The sequence below is a fragment of the Nuphar pumila genome, chromosome 9 (assembly GCF_984573655.1).
Source record: "Nuphar pumila chromosome 9, dmNupPumi1.hap1.1, whole genome shotgun sequence".
Lineage (NCBI taxonomy): Eukaryota > Viridiplantae > Streptophyta > Magnoliopsida > Nymphaeales > Nymphaeaceae > Nuphar > Nuphar pumila.
Window position 1 is genome coordinate 75,773,014 of NC_143257.1, and position 21,394 is coordinate 75,794,407.

Consider the following 21,394-nt stretch of genomic DNA (forward strand, 5'->3'; position numbering starts at 1 on the left):
ATCCATGTACCCTGCTACACCTGTGCACAACATCCACCTGCACTTTCAAGCACATATGCCTCCCTCCTTCAGCATTTCTGCATACCCCTTCAGCATATCACCTACTGGATCTTCAACACTCATTACATGTGCACATCTTACACTACACCCTTCACCCCTATTCATCGCCATTTCCTGCAACCCTGCTACATCTGTCGCATCCACCACATTGTTACTCAGTCATGCTACACATTACACCCACTACACTCTTCACAGCAATACTTCTGTTGTCCAGTATCAGCAAACACCTCACTTGCTGCACTATATAGCACATCACTCCATCACATCCATTACCTACACTCACTATGCTGGCAACATCATTTGCTCAGTACACCTTGGTGCACCTGCCACTCATACTCCTGCGTCTATTACAACTTCATCACACAACATTCATATACCCAACACAACATAAGTTGTCACCCACCTATGCACTCATCTTTAACACTTACACTTCCATTGTTGCGCCTTCACACCCACTCACCTCCTGTACACAGTACTACACCTACATATGGCACAACATCTACTGCACCTAACACCCACTATCATCACTCAACATTTCCTTCTACTTCACCTTCAGCATATGCATTTGTATATCTTCACTATCATAGCAAGCATTCATTCCATGTGTATCTCTTTGCCCACCTTAGCTCACGTATAGGTATTCTTATTCCAACATGAATCTATGCATTTCCTTCATTAAGTATATATATATATATATATATATATATATATATATATATATATATATATATATATATATATTTTCATTAATATAGACAATCACATTTCATCATACTCATAACACATCTTTAGTAAATGCATCCTTATACACATTTTAGCAGAAATAGTCCCATTCATGCATAGATATTATACACAATGCATTATATATGCATTCTAATATCCATCTTCTCATCAGCATGATGCATTGAATTTTCATTAGCATAAAGCATATGCATGAGTATTTCATCATTTGCATTCTAAATTCAATATGATATTTGCAAATTTCTTTCTACATTTTTCTGTTATCTTTTGCTAACTCAGTTCTTGTAGGAAATAAGTAGAAAATACTGATTTCTTTCCTAGATTAGGAATCTTATAATTTCAATTTCAATTTGGGACTATAATAATTAGATATTAATGAGAATTTTACTTTTCAGTTTAGAATAGAATGTGTGAGCATTTAATTCTCATAAATTGCTTGTGACATCTCATTTTATTTTTATTTAAATTTCAAAAATCCACAATGGTGAAACACAAATGGCATATGCACCTTTCTAATAAGAGGTAAATAATTCTAAGTAAATGATTCACATTTATGGCCATAGTCAAAATGTTAACAATACTTAGGATTTTTATCTTTTATGGAATAACACTTGATTTTCCATCATATTTTTCTAAAAATTCTTTTCCTCCTCTATTAGAATTTAAGATATAAATTATCTTGAGATATATTTGTGGCCATAGTCATGGATATATTAAAAGTTAATTTTATATTAAATCCAAAATCATTTTCAACTTTAAAATAATTTTCAACTTCCATTTGAAATTTCAGATTTAGCCTGTTATTCTGAAATTCCATTTCAAATTTCAACTTTCAAATTCCCTCTTGATTTCAAATTCAAAATTTTATTCTCAATCCAATTTCAATCTTAATTTCGAAGTCTAAATTCAAACTTCAATTTCCAAATTCATTTCCAAGCTCAAAATTCAATTTCAAAGTTCAATTCAACTTAGTCTCTTCCCCAATCAACCGCCTAACTAAGTGTGACAAGTGCACGAAATATAAAAAGTGTAGTAGATGTCAAGCATGTGTTGATCAGCATAGGGTAGTTTCCAGTCTTATTGAATTCCCCATGGCTTTGCACCCAGAATTTGATGTAGTTAGGAGTGTCGTCCTCCACAGGCCACAGTTCCCCTCAGTTGCCCAGGCTCTAGCCAAATTGATTGGGGAAGAGACTAAGTTGAAGTCTCTTGGTGTTTAGTGTATTGAGGAGTCAGTGACTGTTGTTGCAACTAGACATACTAGAGGTAGAGGAGGTGGCAGGTTTGGGAATAGAAGAGACATGACTTTTATGCAATATCACCTGTATATTCATCCCAGCACACAAAGAAAATCTTATGTACTATATTTTATGGTTTTGTTTTGCTTGGGGTCACAAAAGTAAGGCAGCATTTGGTACCAGTGATAGAGAGGCTTAAACCTTTTAGATTGGTCTACTGCAGGCATATTTTGCACTTCTGTATTTATTTTCTATATTTGGTACCACTTGTTTTGCAGAATGCATATGCCTCCCCACTTTAACCGACCATGATTTCCTTACTTAAAAATGAAGTGAGCATCTTTTGGCCGACCTACAGCTTCCTAGGTGGTGACTTGTTACATCTTTCAATACAAAACATTTGCTTTTGGAATCAGCACCCTCCAGCCACTTCACCTCGCCCCTCTGTTGTATCTCTTCCTCCACCTATGCCCCACATCACTCCACACTTTCACTGTCATCTTTACACCACCTTCAATCTATACCACATACCTATGCACTCACCTTCAACAACTACACTTCCATTGCGTCATTCCTCCACTTCCATTATCCTTCAACACCTACATACAACAACACCTATGTGCACAGTGCACTGCTGCCCATTATCACCTTCCTCACCTCCTTCACACTTGCTACTTCATCTATATCCACTAGCACATGTGCACCCCTCCCCCCTTTGTGCACTTCTCATTCACAGCACCATTCCTATGCAACACCTTCATTTCCCATACCTCAAGCACAACCACTATCAGCACTACTTACAACAACACCTACCCTTCACCTCCTGCGCCTACAGGTTGCAGCTATTAGATGGCACCTCCCCATGCAGCACTTCATTCACTGTCTCCACCTTCTAGCACTTGCACTTCACCAATGCACAGTACCCTTCCACCATTGTGTATATGCTCACTAAGCTACCTACCCCTACCACTTCATTCACCACATAGCACCATCACTTGGGCACAACACTCTTCATGCCCAACACACCATCTTTAACCCCTAACTCCATCCACAGCATTACATGAGTCTTCTTTCAGTCGATGCACCACATGTTTGTTTCCCATCACTTTTCTGCGTAGTTAGGCATACATTTCCTGCAATTGGCACATTGTCCAATGCATTTTACTCCCAATGTTGCAAGTTCACATGCATTCTCTCATTAACATAGGTATTATACCTAGGTGCATATATACATGCATTTTCCATTTTAGCATAAGTATAGCATTTTGCACATGCTATCTTTATTAGGATAGATATAGTCATATGCATTTTTTATTCTCTTCTACATCCTGCATTTTGCTTTGTGATAACTCTGTTTTGCAGGAAAGATGTAGAAACGTTAATTTCCTTTTCTAGATTAGGAGTTTTATGATTTCAATTTCAATTTCATATCAAGGTTGTAATAGTTAGATATTAATGAGAATTTTGTTTTTTAGTTTAAAATAGAATATATGAGCATGTAATTCTCATAATTGTTTGTTTCATCTCATTTTTACTTTTTATTTCAAAATCCATAATGGGATAACACGAATGGCACGTGCACCTTTCTAATAAGAGGTGAATAATTCTAAGTAAATGATTCACATTTATGACCATAGTCAGAATGTGAATAATACTTAAGATTTTCATCTTTTATGGAATAACACTTGATTTCATTATATTTTTCTGAAATATTTTTTTCTTCCTTTATCAGAATTTAATATGTGAATTAACTTAAGATATATTTGTGGCCATAGTCATGGATATATTAAAGGTTAATTTCATTTTAAATCCTATAAAGGCACCAAAATTTATTCTATTCATTATTAGAATTCAAATATAGATTATGTATTTTCGTCCCCATTCAGGTAAGGGCTAATCCTGAAATTCATTTTAAAATATCTTTGTCCCATCCAGGTTAAGGGCTAAACCTGAGTCTTTCCAAAAAGTTTATTTGGTCTCACCCATGAGACCTTCATCTGTTCAAAATCTTCATTTTTCACCATTTCGGGATCTTCATCCCAAAGTCTCATCACGGTCGCCACTTCTGTGATCATTGCAAAATTTTTCCTTTTTCTCTCTTTCTTTTTCCTTTCTCGCCCTTTTTCCCTTTTTGAAGGAGAAAAAGAAAGAAAGAAGAGAGAAGAGAAAGAAAGAAAGAAAGAAAGAAAGAAAAGAAAAGAAATTCTTTTGCAAGGTCTCACATGACCTTTATTTGAAAAAGATTTGAAAATTTACTCACCTCTATTTTTGAAAATTTACGGAAAAAATGAATAGATGGGATTCACTCGTCGGTACGAGGTTCAACCATTCCTGGTGCCTTTACCAGGGGTAATTGAACCAAGGATCGAATCAATGCCTTTTGCTTTGCCTAAATTTATCTAAGTGATTATTCAAAAAAATCCTAAAATGCACATTGAATCATGCTTGTGCTTATGAAAATACAAAGTTGTATGCTTTTGAGAAATGCCTCAAAAATTTTGGGACTTTTCCAAGTGATTTTGAAATAAGTTTGATCTTTGAAGAAATGGTTCAAAAATTTGAACTTGATTTGGAAAACTGAAATCTAAATCTAAATTTAGAATTTAAAGTGAATTCAAGATTTTGAAAAGAGAGATTTGCAATTCTGAGGTTGGAATAATCAAAGATTTGAAATAGATTAGAATTTGAATTGAAGAAGGAAGATTTGAAGAAAATGAAATTTGGAACTTGAAGTGAAATGAAAATTGAAAATGAGAATTGAATTTAGAATTGATACTGAAATTGAGATTTAAACATTGAAATGAAATTGGAAATTGGAATTAAAAATAGAATTTGAAATTAGAATGGAATTTCAAAGTTGAATTGAACTTTGAAATTGGAATATTGAATTAATTTTGAAATTTAATTTTGAGCTTGGAAATGAATTTGGAAATTAAAGTTTGAATTTAGACTTCGAAATTAAGATTGAAATTGGATTGAGAATAGAATTTTGAATTTGAAATCAAGAGGGAATTTGAAAGTTGGAATTTGAGAATAACTAGATAAATCTGAATTTTAAATGGAAGTTGAAAATGATTTTGAATTTCGAAAATGAAAACTGGGTTTGAAAATTTATCTCAAAAATCACTTGGAATTTAGAAATTTTGAAAAATGATTTGAAAAGAAATGCAATTCTATCCTAAATGATGAATGATTTTGAAAGAATTTAAAGATTGGAATTAAAAGCATATTTTATTCTTTAGAAGAATTGAAATAAGATTAAATCATAATACATTTATGACTATGGTCACAAACATATTATAATATAATCTATATTTGAATTCTAATAAAGAATAGAATAAATTTTGGTGCCTTTATAGGATTTAAAATGAAATTAACCTTTAATATATCCATGACTATGGCCACAAATATATCTTAAGTTAATTCACATATTAAATTCTGATAAAGGAAGAAAAGAATATTTTACAAAAATATGATGAAATCAAGTGTTACTCCATAAAAAATGAAAATCCTAAGTATTGTTCACATTCTAACTATGGCCGTAAATGTGAATCATTTACTTTGAATTATTCGCCTCTTATTAGAAAGGTGCACGTGCCATTCGTGTTATCCCATTGTGGATTTTGAAATAAAAAATAAAAATGAGATGAAACAAGCAATTATGAGAATTACATGCTCATATATTCTATTTTAAACTGAAAAATAAAAACTCTCATTAATATCTAACTTTTACAACCTTGAATTGAAATTGAAATCATAAAACTCTTAATCTAGAAAAGGAATTTAATGTTTCTACATCCTTCTTGCAAAACAGAGTTAGCACAAAGCAAAATGCAGGATATAGAAGAGAATAAAAAATGCATATGACTATATCTATCCTAATGAAGAATGCATGTGCAAAATGCTATACTTATGCTAAAATGGAAAATGCATGTATATATGCACCTAAGTATAATACCTATGTTAATGAGAGAATGCATGTGCACTTGCAACATTGGGAGTAAAATGCATTGGACAATGTGCCGATTGCAAAAAATATATACCTAACTACGCAACAAAGTGATGGGAAACATACATGTAGTGCATCGACTGAAAGAAGACTCATGTAATGCTATGGATGGAGTTAGGGGTTAAAGATGGTGTGCTGGGCATGAAGAGTGTCATGCCCAAGTGATGGTGTTGTGTGGTGAATGAAGTGGTAGGTGTAGGTTGCTTAGTGAGCATATACACAATGGTGGAAGGGTACGTGCATTGGTGAAGTGCAAGTGCTGGAAGGTGGAGACAGTGAATGGAAGTGTTGTGTGGAGAGGTGCCATATAATAGCTGCAACCTATAGGCGCAGGAGGTGAAGGGTAGGTGTTGTTGTAAGTAGTGCTGATAGTGGTTGTGCTTGAGGTATGGGAAATGAAGGTGCTGCATAGGAATGGTGTTGTGAATGAGAAGTGCACAAAGGGGGGGTGCACAGGTGCTAGTGGATATAGATGAAGTAGCAAGTGTGAAGGAGGTGAAGAAGGTGATAATGGGCAGCAGTGCACAGTGCACATAGGTGTTGTTGTATGTAGGTGTTGAAGGATAATGGAAGTGGAGGTATGCAGCAATAAAAGTGTAGTTGTTGAAGGTGAGTGTATAGGTAAGTGGCAGAGATTGAAGGTGGTGTAAAGATGGCAGTGAAAGTGTGGAGTGATGTGGGGGCACAGATGGAGGAAGAGATGCAACAGAGGGGCGAGGTGAAGTGGCTGGAGGGTGCTGATTCCAAAAGCAAATGTTCTGTATTAAAAGATGTAACAGGTCACCACCCAGGAAGCTGTAGGTCGACCAAAAGATGCTCACTCCATTTTTAAGTAAGGAAATCATGGTCAGTTAAAGTGGGGAGACATATGCATTCTGCAAAACAAGTGGTACCAAATGCAGAAAATAAATACAGAAGTGCAAAATATGCCTGCAGTAGACCAATCTAAAAAGTCTAAGCCTCTCTATCCCTTGTACCAAATGCCACCTTACTTTTGTGACCCCAAGCAAAACAAAACCATAAAATATAGTACATAAGATTTTCTGTGTGCTGGGATTAATATACAGGTGATACTGCATAAAACTCATGTCTCCTCTATTCCCAAACCTGCCACCTCCTCTACCTCTAGTATTTCTAGTTGCAACAACAAGCATTAACTCCTCAATAGACTCAACACCAAGAGACTTCAACTTAGTCTCTTCCCCAATCAATTCGGCTAGAGCTTGGGCAACTGAGGGTAACTGTGGCCTGTGGAAGATGACACTCCTAATGACATCAAATTCTGGGTGAAAAGCCATGGAGAATTCAATTAGACTGCAAACTTTCCTATGTTGATCAACATATGCTTGACATCTACTACACTTTTCACATTTCGCGCACTTATCACACTTAGAAAACCTTTCCATGAGAGTAAGAGCATCCCATACACGTCACTTTTCTGAGTAAAACTTCTCAATAGATTTGTTTCCTTGCCTCATAGATCTGATCTCTTGTGTAAGTTGATAATGCCTTACACAACTTTCTTGGTTGTAAACTTGCTTCAGATAATCACATGCCTTCTTAGCTTCTTGTAACTTGTATAAGTTCATGGCTATTCTTTGCTCTACTGAGCCCAATATCCATACCTTTACCTTCGCATTGTTTCCTACCTATTCATTCAATAGAGTGACATAGATTGAATTTGTGTTCTTTGGTTTGGTCTTTGATCAATTCAAATAGCCACCAAGACCTTTCTCAACCATAACTTCCAACATGAAATCTGCCCAGTAGGCATAGTTCTTCCCATTCAGCTTTATGGGAACAATTTGGATTCCCACTTCCTTCTCCATCTCACACCATAATTCCCAACCTACAATATGTATGCTGCACACAACTACAAAAACATCAAACAACACCCAAAAATAGCAGAAAACAAGACAAATATGTTGTAAGGAGTAGTCTCACAGCAAGCAAGTTGTTTGCCAAGATGCAAGAACTCAAAGCAAACAATAGGCTATACTGCCAATGTCCAAAATTTAAGGATGGAGACTAAAAAAAAATAGAGAATATACTTCAGCTTTCACACAGTCAGGACTCAAAACATGCATTAAGCATGTTCAATAGAGAATTGATACACAAAACTTCAAACCCAAACAACCCACTACACTACTGATACCCAAAATGCAATGGTCAGAACTCATAAATAGTGGATTCACTTCAAATTTCATGTATATAGCATCCAAAACACACATTAAACATATTCAGCAAACTAAACTCTCAGCAATTTCCATTCTCAAATCTGATAAACATAAAGAATGGAAAACCCTTCTACCACCAATAGTAACCACTTCAAGAAATACTAAAACCGCCTCCAAAGCACAATATGCTTGACACAAAACACATATACCAAGCTTCTAACATAAAAAAAACCAGAATCAAGCATAACAAGCCCAACGAAAACCATTGATAAGATCAATACAAACAGACTTCTCATAACTGAACAAAAACATACGTTTCCCAAAAAATATTTGTAAAATTGCCCAAAAATCCAATACTTGGCTGATGATGCTGATTTTAGACTTGTAATTTCACTAAAATCAAAGGCTATCAGATTACACCTCTGAACCACAGAAATTTGAATGACCATACAGGTGATGCTGACAGCAACACCTTGATTTGCTTGCAGTCTGGTAACAGCAAGGATCAAGGTTCCCTTCAGCACCAATATTTTCTTTCCAATCTCCTCCTAAAGGCTCTAATACCATCTTCAAGTTAGCATCCACAAGAAAGAGAAGATGAAACGGGAATTCCGGTGGATCCACTCTGCTTATGAATTCAGGGTGAATCCAGTAGGATTTCCCGGTGAATTTGGACTGGATACAACAAACATATAGTGATGTTTATGGATGCTAAATGGGCTGATACTATATGAGATCTGTTGCAGCACTATTTCCACAGTTACAAGGGGAAGATGCAAAGGGGTTCATGGGGAAGCTGGATCAAACAAAACTTAAACTATATGAATGGGAAAGGAATACACTAGGGGATGATGCATATGATATTAGAAATAGAATGCTATTGAGCAAAGAATAGATCCACACCAAGTGGAGGCACCTCTTGCACTTGAGAGAGGATGTCGTGGCCCATCAAATACCAAGAAATAAAATGCAATTAACATGAAAAATATATTGAACGACAAAATGCAGTCAAATGTCATCAAAACTGAAGATCAAATGCAAACAGGCAATCATATATAAACCATGCAAATCAAAATCAATATCAAAATAAGAAAAAGAAATATGATACAAATATAGGGGGAATACTAAACGAATAGGCATTCCAATTCTAATTACGTAAACTAATGAAATTACAAAAATAAAGAAAATATGTTGGAATATGAATATTCCATTGATGTTGCACGTAGGTAGATCGATGTTGCTATAAGCAACTCGATGCTACCAAGGGTGCTCTAATGGGGCGGAAAACTTAAAACAAGTCAGATGTAACAGAGAGAAGAGGGGGTACTTATCATAGCTGGCATGGGATCGACCTCCTTCGGTTGATTAGGAAGAAAAATCAGAAGGAATAAGAGGAGAAAAGAAAGAAGGGAGGAGGAGAAGGGAAAATAGAGGAAGGAAGAATGTGATGGGGAGAAAAACGATCAGAGAGAAGGTGTGCAGAAGAGGAGGGGTGAAGACGATGATTTTTGATCGACCCCTGTGGCTCTTCTTATAACAGAAGGTCGTTGGGTTTTTTTACAAATCGAGTCCTCCAACTTTCAAAGATTTTTAGAAAGGTGGTCTTTTAAACAAAAGGTTTTCAAAAGATGAGTAGAACCACTTTTCTGAAATTTCTTTTTATGTTTTGAAAGAAAACCCTAAAAGTATGAGAAAAATACGAGGGATTTTAGGAAATTGGATCCAGATAAGGTTTTTAGAAATATTTTTGTAAAATATTCATTTTAGAATTTTAAGATTTTCTGAAATGAGTTTTTTAGGAAGATACATGGTTGATTTTAGAAATCGGGTTTTAAAATGGATCTAGATCCGAGATTTTTGGTAAATGTTCGAGTTTGGATCTTGAATTGAGATTGGATCTAAATAAATTATCTGAGAAGATACATATAATTGATTTTTTTTATTTTTTTGAAAAATAGAAGATCCGAGTTCAGAATTGGATTCAAATATCAAATTTGGATTCGAGATTGGGTCAGATATGAAATTTGAATTTGGATTTCGGATCTCCATCCAGTGAATCCGAGAAATGAATGGAAATTGATCAAAAGTTGACCCGATTTATTCAGAAGATGGAGGCCAGGGGAAAAAAGAAAATTTTTGTTTTTTTTTGGAAAATTTGGGGTGTTCACAACACCCCATTTTATCCCTCTTTAGGACTTGATAATAGGAGTTTTCAAGATCCTTCCCTTCGATTTGGTCTGAGTGCCTCGGCTCTCAGATCCGCACATTTCCCTACTTTCTCCACTGTCCCACCATAGACAATTATTTTTCATATTCTAGATCGAGTTTGGTTTCACAAAAGGTCATTTCAAAAACTATTTCAATCTTAGTCATGAGACGCCCCATTTTCTTTTATCCCTTTTTCAAGCTTTAGGGACCCCCATTTTCCATACCTTTTTGCAACACCTTTCGAATTCTTTGTGCAAAACCCAAAAGTCCCATCATGGTTTCTTTATTCAAGGATTCCATATTTTTCATATCCATTCAGGTTAAGGATTGTCCCTGAGCCTCACCTCGTGAGGTATTTTTCATATCCGTTCAGGTTAAGGATTATACCTGAGCCTCACCTCGTGAGGTATTTTTCATATCCATTCAGGTTAAGGATTATACCTAAGCCTCACCTCGTGAGGTATTTTTCATATCCATTCAGGTAAAGGATTATACCTGAGCCTCACCTCATGAGGTATTTTTCATTCTCGTTCAGGTAAGGGTTAAACCTGGACCTCATTTTGAAAAGGTATTTTTCATATTCGTTCAGGTTAAGGGTTAAACCTGATCCTCATTCCACGAGGTATCTTTCATCCCATCCAGGTCAAGGGATAAACCTGAATCTTTTTAAAAAGCTTATCTTGTCTCAACCATGTGATCTCACTCTTATGATCAAATCTCTCCTTTTCACAACCTTGGGACCTTCATCTAGAAGTCCCATCATGATTTCTTCATTCTTTTTATCAAAATCATTTCATCCTCGAGGATTTCATCCATTTCAAAAGCCATTCAGGATAAGGCATTAAGCCTGAACCTCATTTTCTGAGGGTCATTCAAAACAAATTCCTTCACACCCAGTCAGATTTTTCTAACTGGGGCATTTTTATTTTTTGAAATTTGGTGTGTTTTTCTTTGTCGCTAAGATCGGCTTTCAACCGACTTAGCAACAAAGAGGGGCATTTGTAAACACTCCAAATTTTCCAAATCCATTCTAGACACCCTCATTTCACAGATGCCAGTCCTCTATAGGGCAGTATCGAGTCTCACCCTAAGGTTTCCTCGTGTCTAGAGATCAGTCTACCCTCATTTTCTAATAAAATTATCATTTTAGCCCCCCAAGTCACCCTTAGACCTTTCGTCAGTTAGGTTTAACCAAACTCATCTCAAGTTCAGAAAAGTTAGAATGTTCGTCATTTCTAGCTCCTCCGAGCTCACGATGAGTGCATCCTGATCATTTCTGCTAATGTTGCTCATTTCAGGTGAAATAAGCTCATTTTAGCTCTAATCTTAAGCAAATTGTTCCCGAGTCATTTAAATCCATTAGATCACATCCTTGTGAGTCTAATCTAAGTTCACTAGGAGTTCAAACAACTCAGTTTTAGTTCAAAGTCACTCAGACCTTTGTTTCAGCTCATTTGAGCTCATTTTAGCTCGTTTGAGCTCGATTCAGTCCAAATCAAGCTGACTCTAGCTGTTTGAGCTAGTGTTTTAGCTCCAAGTTTAGTTCACGTGAGTATAACTGACTTTGTATTCAGTTCATTCTAATCCAATCCAGTTCAAATTAGTTAAGACAAGTTCTGTACCGTGTTTCTACCCCTGTAGGGCAAAAATAAAAAAATACAAATTTCTTCAGGACACTGTTTTGGACATTTTTCCAAACTGAAATAAGTCCTAATTCAGACTCGGATCAATTCCTTCATGTAATATTTTATCAATATCTGAGATCCGATCCATTTCAATTTGGATATTGGATTCAATGCTGGATCTGCTGTCTAATTTCTTCCCAGACCTGAATTTTTCATCTAATTCATTCAGAAATCCACATCTAGAGTCCAATTTAGTCTTTGAAACCTAAAATATCTCATCAGATATCTAGGATCCAATTAAACCATTTCGGATCCATTTCAGTCTGGATCCACCTTCTGATCCGTTCAGATGTTTAAATTGAATCAATTTCTGAACTCAGATTAATCTAATATTTGAGATTCAATTCCACTTCTTGGATTCTGATCTAGATCCGAGATTCAATTTGATTCTCTAAACTGGATCCAAGATCCAAAATCAAAATCCCAATTTTTATTATGAATTTGAGGCTTTTCCCATTTTTAATTCTTCAGAAACCCATATTCAAGGTTCGATTCTCATTTTAAACATATTTCCTTCAAATCGAGATCTAGATCTAATCTTTTTCAAAACTTTGGATCTAGATCCTTTTCAAAATTCAATTTTTATTCTAATTTTAAAATCAATCTTTGGATTTTCAAATTTAAATCCACCATTTTACAAAAATCTTTTGAAAAATACCCTGGATCCAGTTCAAAATTCAGTTTGGATTTTGAAATATCAAAATGGATCTAGATCCAGTTTCAAAATACAATTTTTATTCAAAATCAATTTGGGAATTTCAAATTCAAAATCAAAATCCAATTTTTATCCCCAATTTCAAAAATAATCTTTGAATTTCAAAATCCAAAATTAGTATTTTTGTAAAATTTCTCAAAATTCAATATGGATGTGATTTTTGCCCAATTTAGGTTTCATAAATCAAAATTGAATTTTTGAATCTAATTATTTCCAAATTCCTCTTTTTATTTCTTATATTTTATTTTTCTTTTATCTTAATTTCAAATATATTTTCAAAGAAGGGGCACCACTTGGCATTTTAAAAAACAAATCAAAGTTGTTTTTAAAATCCACTTTTAAAAACCCTTTTTGCTTTTAAAAACACACATGGGCATCACTTACAAAGTGATGCCATGTAAAACCCATGAATTTTAAAGAATTTTCAAAGAAATAAAAATGTGTGTTTGTGTGAAATAATATGGTTTATGTAATATTCAGTGTGATTTTGATGCTTGCGGGCCAATAGAGCGAACCCGGTAACGAATACTAGAAAGAGTACTTGGATCCAGACTTTAGCGAGATCCGATGATCCAACCCGGATCACGAGGCCAAGTGGGGAAATTTGATGGTTTTAGAATGATAGCGTGAGATCCGAAGCACATTTAACGTGAGAGAGTTAAAGGTTTGAACAAACGAGAGAAAAATCCACTTGGAAACGGGAGAGATCTATCAACTAGGGAAACGTCTCAATGAGACATAAAGGGAATTTCCTTGCAAAAGTAAACAATAAATAGTGGTGTGGTGTAGTGGTAGGAAGCACAGAGGTGTGGAGACACAACCCAAGTTCAAAACCCATGGTGTGCCCACGTAGAAATGAAAAATGTCGCCTTTTTGCATAAAATTTGGATCTGACAAAAAAGGGTTAAATACAATTTTATTCACATACTTTGCAATGAAATGAATGATAGCACAAGTGGTGGGGTTTGTTGCCCCTTTGGTGGAAGACCATGGTTTGAAACCTCTGATGCGTGGAATACAAGGCCATGTTTTACCTTATGAAAATGGTAAAAATGTGGGCTCAAGGTTTTAGCCTACATTTTTGGCGTTTTCTCCACCAAAAACGTGAGAGGAGTTGCTACTGCTCTCACTTTACCAAAAGATGAGGAGAATCCCATGTAACATGGGATGATGGGTACCACAAAAGAGAAGATGGTGGAAGTAAGAAGAAAATTTAGCAAAGGAGGTGAGGGGTATTATCGGAAGATGAGATGACCCACCAAAAAATAGTGGGATTGAGGGAGATTCATTTTGGTTTTGAAAACCCACTTTGGTAGGGGAGACAAAATAGGGAGAGTTTGAGAAAATCGGGAATCATTCTCTCTCTCTCTCTCTCTCTCTCTCTCTCTCTCCTTGGTGATCGGCTGCCATTGCTGGATGTGGAAGCTACTCCTCCTCGCAACGGCGTGCAGCTTCTCCGCGAAGAAGAAGCATCACCTTGTCCGCTCAAGACTCCAACAAGAGGTAAGGGGTGTTTTGTTTCATATGTACGTGTCAAATGCCTTGTAAAACAAGTATGCGATGTTTTCCCTCCTACATGAATACTACTAAATTTAGTTAGGATCATTTGAAGCTTCTAGGAGTATCGTGTTATTGCTGAAAGTATTTGTCAGAACATCATTGAACCTACTTGGAATCACTTGGAGCTTTTAGGTGTATTGGGTTATTGCTGAAAGTATAGGTCTGAACACACGCCACCCACACACCCACACGATCTGTCAAAAAACAAACAAAACAAAAACAAATATAAAAGTTTTTAAGTTTTATGGTTTAGCTGAGAATAATAGAGAATATAAATGTGCCGATCAAAGTATGATAGATATGCATATTTATACCATCCACTCATGAGCTCATGCATTCGCCAAATCAGGTGGTAACGTGTATAAGAAAAAAAAATAATATGCCAATATCTTTCTTTTCTTTCTTGATTGTGTGAAAGCCGATGAATAAGGGGCACAAGTGATTGATCTGCCCAATGAAAGTTCTTAACTATGAATCTGAGGGTGATGCTGTATGTATTGGTTTATTTGAAGTTACGTATGAGTGTTGGATGAGGTTTTTGCACATGCTAGCCTTTATAAGAATACTTTATGAGTTGCAGTCACATAAGTAACGTGACTACATCTTGCAAGTCTGCAGATCCATATATATGACCTACACACCCACCTTTCTTAATGCCCAGCAGAGTACCCAGACTATGTGCATATCATTGAAAAAAAATTGATTATTGACTGTATGACACTTCTACTTAATCACGAGGAGTGGTTTGCATATTCTGTTTACTTTCTGAACTTGCATACACCAAAAATGTTGGTTATTGATTATTACTAAACCTTATTAACTATGTGAAAGCATGTATTGACTCAACATCTTAATGAACCAGGAAGATACTTTGGTAGTATGTAGTTAAACATGTGAAAGGCTATATCTGATTCGCTAGGTTGCACACACATCACTTCAAAATGATCAAAAGATCAATACAACGTATTAGGAAGAGAGACCCCAAGGGTCTTATTTATAAGCTTAATTGGGGGCATTTTGGGAAGAAATATTAGAAAATATCAACCTAAAAGTGGCACCAACCCCATGTGGGTATTTTTATTTTTTTGAAATGGGCAAAGTTTCCATTTTGTTAAAAAATGCACATGTGGCACCCCTTTTGCAAGTGGGTGCCCATGTGGGCTTTTTTGAAAATTCTCAAATGGGTAGAAGGGGTATTTTGACAAAACTTTGACACACGACATGTAACACCCCAACAATTTGGACATGAAATTTTGGGATAAATTTTTTTTTTATAGCAGAAGTGATCGGTCTAAGTGTCGGGCGAGTTATAGGTAAGCCAAAGAAGTACTGAATTATTTCATTCATTAATTAAAAGCATCAACTACATCTTATAAATGAAATTACATATCTAACTATTCAGAGTTTAAACAAGAAACACTGAAAAACTGAGATCTCTTGGCTACTTCCAAATGTGATGCCACGTTGCTCCGTTTACTCGCTACCTGAAAAAGATTTAAAGCAGAAGGGTCAGACTCTCCTGTCTGCGTAAGAAGTATTATGTTCATATGTGATGCTCAGTGTCCTGTGTACAGATATGTGCAACAATTTAAATTCAGAGCTAGCATGTAATTTATGCTATTCTAAAGAAGTAAGCATGCTTTCTATATCACTATACAGTACAGGAGATAAACAGGGCTATAACTAAGTTTATTCATACCAGTATGAGCTTATTTCTATCATTTCTACAAATTTCATGTCAATAATTTTCATAATTTCTCAAGAACAAGTTTCTAGACCAATTCAATTCAATTTTTGTGTTTATATTACTCTTACCCCCGTGGGTACGGACAAGCATAGACATCGTAGCGGACTGAGACCATACAGTGAGACGCCTAGCTCTCACGAAAATACGAACGTCCACGAAGCTTGTACCACCTACCCTCTCTAAGGTAGACCATGGGTCCAGTAACATATACCATCTTTCAGGTATACCCAGAGCTTGGAGAATCCGGTGACATATATCATCTTTCAGGTATACCCAGAATCTCGAAGGTTTTATGGTTTATATTTTATTTAACATTTTCCTTATAACCATGTGCGAGCTATCACACCACGGGGGGTCCAATAACATACACTATCTTTCAGGTGTACCCAGAACCTCGCAACCATATGAATTTTTTTTTTTTTACTCTTTGTTTAATTTCTTGTGCGAGCCATCGCACCATAGGGGTTTCCAAAATCCCGAACCCGTCTCAAAGTTCACATACATTGTATGCCGCTTGGAACCAGGGTGCCATAAGCACCACCAAGGAGCGAGATTTCACAAGACTCGGCTCGACCCGAAGCCCACATTTGAACATTCATTTTCGGAGCTATGGCATACACATTCATACCCACGAATTAAACCATCCACATGGCATGGTTTGCTTGATATATATATATATATATATATATATATATATATATATATTCTTCATAGCCTGACGTGCTATTGTTGATTCTCACGCATAACCAAATTTTGTATTCCCCAATACAATGGCATGATCATGTTTGTCAGAGACCTACATATGTTGTTGTATGCCTTACATGACATCAAGGGTAGATTCGTAACAATATCAAACTTGCATATACTGCAGTGGTACCGACATGAAATTCAATGGCAGATTTACGTTAATAGCAAATATGCATATGTTGCCGCATCATTGTCATGAATTCAAATGACAGATTTAGGTTAATGGCAAATATGCATATGCTGCCATGTCATTGTCATGCATTCAATGACAGATTCACATCAATAACAAATATGCATATGTTGTGGCATGACTTTCACATATGCAAAGACTGAAATATGCTCCCAGCAAACTCTCCACAGATATGAACTACAAATACACACACAAGGCCATTTACAAATTGAAAATTTAAATGCTTAAATAATCAATATACCACATGCATGCAAAGTTAGGTATAGAGTCAATACTTCTGATCATAATGAAACGTGTGCGCTAAGTCATCAATCATCTACTTTCCCACATAAAAGAGACTGGATGCAGAAAATATATTTCTGCATCTATATGCTGGATCTTACGTTTTCCATTATCTATATGAGATGTACGCAACCCTATAATCAGACTCATGCTTTTATATGCTTAGAAACGTAATATCAGAAATATATATATAGCTGGGAGCATATTTCAGTCTTTGCATATGTGAAAGTCATGCCACAACATATGCATATTTGTTATTGATGTGAATCTGTCATTGAATGCATGACAATGACATGGCAGCATATGCATATTTGCCATTAACCTAAATCTGTCATTTGAATTCATGACAATGATGCGGCAACATATGCATATTTGCTATTAACGTAAATCTGCCATTGAATTTCATGTCGGTACCACTGCAGTATATGCAAGTTTGATATTGTTACGAATCTACCCTTGATGTCATGTAAGGCATACAACAACATATGTAGGTCTCTGACAAACATGATCATGCCATTGTATTGGGGAATACAAAATTTGGTCATGCATGAGAATCAGTAATAGCACGTCAGGCTATAAAGAATATATATATATATATATATATATATATATATATATATATATATATATATATATATATATCAAGCAAACCATGCCATGTGGATGGTTTAATTCGTGGGTATGAATGTGTATGCCATAGCTCAGAAAATGAATGTTCAAATGTGGGCTTCGGGTCGAGTTGAGTCTTGTGAAATCTCGCTCCTTGGTGGTGCTTATGGCACCCTGGTTCCAAGCGGCATACAATGTATGTGAACTTTGAGACGAGTTCGGGATTTTGGAAACCCCTATGGTGCGATGGCTCGCACAAGAAATTAAACAAAGAGTAAAAAAAAAAAAAATCATATGGTTGCGAGGTTCTGGGTACACCTGAAAAATAGTGTATGTTATTGGACCCCCCGTGGTGCGATAGCTCGCACATGGTTATAAGGAAAATGTTAAATAAAATATAAACCATAAAACCTTCGAGATTCTGGGTATACCTGAAAGATGATATATGTCACCGGATTCTCCAAGCTCTGGGTATACCTGAAAGATGGTATATGTTACTGGACCCATGGTCTACCTTAGAGAGGGTAGGTGGTACGAGCTTCGTGGACGTTCGTATTTTCGTGAGAGCTAGGCGTCTCACTGTATGGTCTCAGTCCGCTACGATGTCTATGCTTGTCCGTACCCACGGGGGTAAGAGTAAGATAAACACAAAAAATGAATTGAATTGGTCTAGAAACTTGTTCTAGAGAAATTATGAAAATTATTGACATGAAATTTGTAGAAATGATAGAAATAAGCTCATACTGGTATGGATAAACTTAGTTATAGCCCTGTTTATCTCCTGTACTGTATAGTGATATAGAAAGCATGCTTACTTCTTTAGAATAGCATAAATTACATGCTAGCTCTGAATTTAAATTGTTGCACATATCTGTACACAGGACACTGTGCATCACATATGAATATAATACTTCTTACGCAGACAGGAGAGTCTGACCCTTCTGCTTTAAATCTTTTTCAGGTAGCGAGTAAATGGAGCAACGTGGCATCACATTTGGAAGTAGCCAAGAGATCTCAGTTTTTTAGTGTTTCTTGTTTAAACTCTGAATAGTTAGATTTGTAATTTCATTTATAAGATGTAGTTGATGCTTTTAATTAATGAATGAAATAATTCAGTACTTCTTTGGCTTACCTATAACTCACCCGACACTTGGACTGATCACTTCTGCTATAAAAAAAAAAAATTATCCCAAAATTTCATGTCCAAATTGTTGGGGTGTTACATGTCGTGTGTCAAAGTTTTGTCAAAATACCCCTTCTACCCATTTGAGAATTTTCAAAAAAGCCCACATGGGCACCCACTTGCAAAAGGGGTGCCACATGTGCATTTTTTAACAAAATGGAAACTTTGCCCATTTCAAAAAAATAAAAATACCCACATGGGGTTGGTGCCACTTTTAGGGAGATATTTTCTAATATTTCTTCCCAAAATGCCCCCAATTAAGCTTATAAATAAGACCCTTGGGGTCTCTCTTTCCATAGCTTGAAGATTTGAGAAACTGAGAGAATAAAAAAGAATTCTCTCTTTCTCCTCTTCTTCCTCTCTCTTCCCTTCCTTCCTCCTTGGAGTTGGCACCATTATTAGAGCATCTTCCTCTTTGTCTTCCTTTTTTGGTGTAAGTTAATCATCTTCTCTTTCATTAGTTTAATTTGATTTACATATTGTTTCATTTTGCAAAATTCATTAGAATTGTGAGATTTGATCTTCAATACATTAAATTTCATATTCAAGAGGCTAAAACAATTTCAATTTATGCCCCAATGTTTTTAATTTCATTCTTAGATGTAATAATTCTATTTTTCTATCATTTTCATTATCATCAATTATCTAGAATGATAGATCTCATGTTTGATCATTAGATCAATTCATTAATGAGACTCTATTCCATTCAATTATGTTGAGATGATATTTTCAATTCTGATCTATTTTTTATGTTATTAATTCGCATTTTATTAGGAATTATTTTGATTTAGGTTTTTTACTGTATCTTCTTTTATATTTCCCTAGGATCTCAACCAAAATTTATATCATTCTGAGTTGGTTTAATCTCTAAAAAAAATGATATTCAAACCCTATCATTTTGGTTCGTCTAAATTTTCCCTGAAATTGGATCAACTTGTTTCAATGATTTCTCCCTAACCAAATATGATCTTTCAAATCTGTAAAACGGGATGACTTTAGAATTGAATCTAGTTTTTCCATGTCAATTTTCATCAATTTTTATTGTGTTTTCATATCTAATTTTAGTTAAAAACTGTAACCCTATTATACTGTGTCACTTTTAGGGTTTGTTTTTTAGCCCATTTTGTCAAAGTCATATCTCTCTAATGGAAGATTATTTTTAAGATCTGTAAAAAAGATCCTCTTCATGTATATGTCTAGTTAATTTACGTAAAATGTTAACCATTTATATCGAGTATTTCTATTTACTTTTTATTTTAAGTCAAAACTCTACCTGTTTGCAATCTCAGGCATTGCTCAGGCCTAAGACCAACTTGTTGCATTCATATCTCCCTAATGGGAGATCATTTCTTAGATTTGTAAAAAGGAGATTTCTTCTTAGAATGTCTAGTTTATTCATGACAATTTTCAAAAACTTTCATGAATTTTTCATCTATCATTTGGATAAAAAATCAGAAGTCTATTGATTTTCTTTTACAGGTTTTTGACCAACTTGATCAGATTGGATCTTCCCAATGGGAGATCATTTTTTAGATTTGTAAATTGAAGATTTTTTCTCTGAATGTCTAGTTTATCTCTTTAAATGTTAAGCAATTTCTATTAACTTTTCATATCTGATTCTGAAAGAAAGTCAGAACCCTGTCATTTTGCCTTATTAAACATTTTTTTAAATTTTATTTCAACTTGTTTGGATGTGTCCTTTCTTATGAAAATTTATTTTTAAAATCTGTAAAAAGGATTTTCTTCCATTCTAAGTCTAGTTCATCTACATAAAATTTAATAAAATTCTTTAGTTATTTGGCCCTTCACTCATTTCATTTTCCAAAACCGATTTTACAAATACCATCTTCTTTATTAAAATAAAGTTAAATTAGGCATTTTAACACTTTTAAATTCAATTTTCAAACACAATTCATGTATTTCGTGAATTGAAAATGATTTTTTTCAAGTTAGAATGCCTTAACTTTATTTTAAACAAATTTTGGAGTTTATTTGTTTTTTATTTCAATCATGTTCAAGATATTTTCCTGAAAACCTCAATTTCAAGGTTAAATTTATTTTAAATTCAAATGTTAAAGTAAATTTACCTATTTCAAACCAAAATTTCAAAAATTTGAAACTCTAAAATATCATTTTCAAATATTTTGCAAAGTCATACATCATTTGCTTTATTTTTGTTTAATTTTTTTTATTTTTTGGGCTTAAAAGGCATAATCTGGATATTTTCTTCAATTTTTCAATAA